This window comes from Peromyscus californicus, unplaced genomic scaffold (assembly GCF_007827085.1).
Source record: "Peromyscus californicus insignis strain IS unplaced genomic scaffold, ASM782708v3 Scaffold_12__1_contigs__length_115047231, whole genome shotgun sequence".
In the NCBI taxonomy this organism is placed as follows: domain Eukaryota; kingdom Metazoa; phylum Chordata; class Mammalia; order Rodentia; family Cricetidae; genus Peromyscus; species Peromyscus californicus.
Window position 1 is genome coordinate 67,839,060 of NW_026294413.1, and position 5,180 is coordinate 67,844,239.

Below are 5,180 nucleotides of genomic sequence, written 5' to 3' on the forward strand. Positions count from 1 at the left end.
ACAGAGAGACACTGTCTGGAAAATCTCAAATAGAAATAAAACAAAAAACCAAAAAAAAAAAAAAAAAGAAAGAAAGAAAGAAAGAGTTACAGACTGGAGAGATGGCTCAGCAGTTAAGAATACTGGTTGTTCTTCCAGAGGTCCTGAGTTCAATTCTCATCAACCACAGGAGGGCTCACAACCCTCTATAATAAGATCCTTGTGTCTCTCAGTTCAGCTCACTACGGCCACAGCCTGAACACCTGAGGCATGGATGCTTCTGCCTCCTATGGAGGCACACAGTTGCTTATCCACCCCAGTGGTTCTCAAACTGTGGGTCAGGAGCCCACTAGAGCTAGAATGATCAAATCACAAAGATGGCCTAAGATTACCAGCAAACACATTATTGACCTTATGACTTCAAACAGTAGGTCATTGCACTTACAATGTAGCAACTGAAATAATCTAATGGTTGGGTGGTCACCACAACATGACGAACTGTATTGAAGGTGACAGCATCAGGAGGTTGAGGAACACTGCTCTATCCTGGGGGACAGAAGGTTCCCCTGCTGTGTTCACTCTAAAGCAAAGGGGACTGAGGGACAACGGGACAGTTACATGCAACAAAGACCCACATCATCAATATTCAAGGGTAGGGAAAACCTCATTCTGATCCTTGGTGGGTTTTGTGAGTTGGAGGTTCTGGAGACAGTATCTCATGGATCCCAGGCTATCATGCAGCCCACCTTCTTCTCGAGGATGACCAAGATCATCTGTCCCTCCTCCCTTGATCTCCCCGTTGCTGGCATTATCCACAAACACATGTCATGATACAATAGAGGGCTCACAGACAACAGCAGAGCTGGAGTAGAGAAAGAGACGTTATGATGGACTTTCAACATCAGGACAAGAGGAGGCCAACTGCCAGTCACCCATGTGAAGGATCCATGCATCTGTTTCCTTCTTTCTACTTTGGAGACAGGGTTGCCAGGCACCCTGGGGATGGGCCTACAACTCATTCAGTAGAATTAGGATGACCTTGAACTCCTGATATGCCTGCCCTCGATGGTTTGGAATCTCTGCCCATTTACAGGTCCTCAGGTATGCAAAGTCCAAAGTCAAGGAGTTGAGATGTGAGCCCCATATCAGGAGAGCTTCCCTGAGTAGCCAGTGTCCATGCAAGCCTTGTCTTTTAGGTGCAGAAGGCCGGGTTTTCCAAGCAAGCTTTAATATTCATTTGATAACTGAATGTGGCTATGTGTTTTTGTGTTAGTCAGTCTTTTTTTCCTCTGTCTCTCTATAAATATATATATATATATATATATTCTCCCTGTGTGTGTATGTGTGTGTGTTTGTGTGTCTGTCTGTGTGCTGTCTGTGTGTGTGTGTGTGTGTCTGACTCTCTCTGTCTCTCTCCCACACGCTGTTGGTGTCTGAGGGTGTCTTGAGATGATTTACTACAATGCATTGCGACCTGTGGTCCAGCTAATCCAACCATGACTGCCTATGAACAGAAGGTCTAAGGATCCAGTGGCTGTAGTTCCCTCCCAAGAAATGTCTCAGCTGCTCTTCAGTATCAGCCAAACTCTAAAAGAAGTAGCCTCTCATGGAGTGTTTCTCAGCTTTCATAATGTTCAGACCATTCAATAAAACTCCTCATGTTGTGGTCATCCCAAAACACACTATTATTTGGTCGCTACTTCATAAGTATACTTTTGCTAATGTTCTGAATTTTAAAGTAAATGTCTGAGACTTGAGATGTTTTAGGAGATCCCTGTATTACAGTTGGTTGTTCCAACCATAGACGAACGAGGTCGTGATCCCTTGCCCTAATCCCAGTTTGCCCTGATGAAACATCTGTTTTCCCACCTCCAAGATCTAGCTCAGAAGTGGAACATGCCACACACAATGATTAAGCAAAAACAGCTCACATGTGTGCCCACCTACTTTGGGATTCTTGCTCATTGTGGATGTAGTCAAGTTCAATACTAAGAATACTCACCAGGAGGCTACACCTCTCCAACTGGACACACTTTCATATCACCTTATGTCATGCTCAATTCCCAAAGTTAACAATATGCAAGTCACAATGACCCCTCTATTGAGTGAGTGAAACTGTGGGATATGACTATCTCCTGTAGAAGGCAAATAGAGATATGATATCCAATGTTGAAAGACAATGGCATTATATATTTACCCAGGTCAACATTAAGGCTAACATGATGGAACTGTCCCTCATTCAAAGAGAAACACATTCTAAGCTTAGAATAGGTGGCAATGTCCCCTGTTGGGCCTTCCTACCTATTTGAAACTTACATTTGAGAAGCTTTGATATTCTCTTACTTGATGTTCCATCAGCGCACCACACAGCTACTACTCCAGCTCCCAACTGGTTTCCATTGCATTCTGAGGAGTCTGAGGCTCTGGAACACTCACCATGAGTGCTACAACATGAGGGCTAGTGAATGGATACAGTGTTGAGCTAGCTGCTGTCTATGGCAGCAGGGGTTCCCCTTGTAGTAGAAGAGACGCAACGCCTAGAGTCTGATGAAGAGAGTAGAGGGTAGAGGCCAAGTCCCAGTCACCCAGGAATGAACCTCCACCACTACCACATCCCCTGTCCCACCATGCTGATCTGCCCTACTGAAATGACAAGGAGGACGCAGGAGTTTCTTTTGAAATTTTTATTTGATTCCACCTATTACTCTTCACTGAGGAGGCAGAGAAAGCAATTGACACATACAAAACAACATAAAAGGACCCCGATGTTGTCAGAGAAGATTCAAGGAATCCCCACTGTCTCCACTTAGGGCCTTGGTGGTCATATGAAGTTGACCGTGGCTGATGAAGGCCGGTTTCTCCAGAGCCAAAGCAGGAAGTAGTTGTGGCACAGTCAAATGTTTTCCAAGTCTCCCATCAGGGAATCAAGAATCCCCGCTGCATATCATCGGTGGTGGGGTCCCTTGAAGCGCTCCAGAAAGGCACAGGGAAGCCAGATCCTTCAGTAATTAATTGGCCCCTTGGTCAAAAATCAGCTGTGAACAAGTCAGAGCTCCATTGCTTGGGTGTGAGAGGGTGTTAGACACACAGAGAGGCCAGACATTGCTGCTTGGTGCCACAGAGGCCTGTGGGACTGGGGCTTGCCTACATTCTGTGCCCATGAAGAAAGGCCAGCTGACGCCACCCTCTGGAGGAACTCAGAGGTCTCTCCAGAAGGGATTATAACCTGGGAAGGGGCTCCACTCTTGTCTGTGGCCCAGGATCCTGTAGAGTTCCATCGCATAAGGAATAAACAAAGATTCGATGCCTGCTCTCCCTTTACAGAGCAAGTAGTGCATTTTCAGCAGACCCAGCATCAGTTGCAAACAGTCGTGCCAGGTCTTCCTCAGGCCCCTACGATAGAGTCGCTGTCGAATACTCCTGACTTTTTTACAAGTTCTTTTCCCTTTCTGGCCCACTTCCAGTTCAACCACTTCCCACTCCACTAGGAAGAGACTTAATTCATACTCATTCCACCGCCAATGGGAAGGACCTGCAAAGGACAGAGGGATGGGATCAGAACATTTCCCAGCATGCACATGTACATCTGTGCTTTCCCTAGGGACTCTTCCTGCACACTCATCAGCCCCAGTGCCCTCATTCATGTATCATGAGATTACCAACACTTGCTTCCTGGCAAGGATCGGGCCTCCACCCTGCTGGCGATTACAAGGAGTCCACTCACTGGGAGAGCATAGGTGTCTTCAGGTTTAGAAAATACATTGTAGAGTAGAAGGGGCTCTCACAGGACACGTGGGTCCTGGGAACGCTGTCCCGATCTACACTCATGACCACTCCTCCCACACTCCAGGGAGCTGTCACAGTCCCCTGAACCTCTGTCTCTACTATGAGAAGGTCAGAGATCTGGAGACACTGAGTACCTCTCCATTCTCACCACAGCTGCTCACACCTGGGCTCTGGCATAAACCTGGGAATCACACAACAAGAAAGGCAGTGAAAGGTTTTTGGTTTAGCACACAGTTCACTCTGATTACCTGAGGGTCTTCCTTGTCCTTCCTGCTGCCTACTCTGGCCCATTCTGCCTTGCTGGGTGTTTCTCAAGCTTTTGACTTGCTTTGCTTTTCTCTGTCCAGAAATGAATAAAGAAGGTATCAACACCATTTTCGTGCAACAGCAATCTCTGTCTCTTAGCTGTGTGTGGATTAAGGAACCAGCCTCTTGCAGCATGAGCCAACAATGGACCCTTCATTCCTCATCTACAGATGCTGGTCATTCTCACCTAATAGAAAGCTTGGTTGTCAAGCTTGACCAGGGAAAGTCTCCAGTGAGTATCAGAGGTGCCCCTGTGGAAGGGACAGATGAGACCCAGAAAGACCTGTCCTGGGAGATGACGGTATAACATCAGTTGCTAAAAGGTCTTATCAATACCAAAAAAAAAAAAATAATAATGGGGCGTGGATATTGGGGTAAATCTGAAGGATCAAGGAAACAGCAGAGCCAGCCATTGTTCTTACCTCTACAAAATCCTCAGCCTTAAGAGTGTGAGTTTCTCTTTGCTCTGGCCTAATTATATACCTTTCTCTGCCCTGACATCACTTCCTGGGACTAAAGGCGTGTGTGCTTCCCAAGCAAAGGCATGAGATCTCAAGTGTTCAGATTAAAAGCTCTCTTCCCAGAGTGGCCTTGACCTCAGAGACCCGGATGAGATCCAGAGGGTTCTGTGCCTCTCCCATGATAGCATTAAGGGTGTGTGCCATATTTTCTGGCCTTTTTGTCTAATCTAGTGTCCTGCTTTGTTCTCTGGTCCCCAGATAAGTTTTATTGGGGCTTACACTATATCACCCCTAGACCTCACGCACTCTCTCCAGCTCTCACCCATTCTCTCCAAACTCCTCTCTCTTACCCTACTGTTAAAAGTCCATCTGATACTCTCCTAATACACCCCAGCTGTGCTTCAAAGAACTTAAAAATAATCAGGCGAATTATAAGACCCAATTCTTTTCCATCTCCTGCATAGGACGTGGTTGTTTGGCTGGTGGAAATAATAGCAGTTCTTTCCTGAGAGGTGCATGGAGTACTTCAGGGTCATTCCCATCCACACAGTAGGTTGTGGGCTAGTCTTGGATAAAGCACAATCTGCCTCAGCAAACTTCACATTCAAGGTAGTAAACTGTATTATTGCCTGCTGTCCTGGTCTGTCC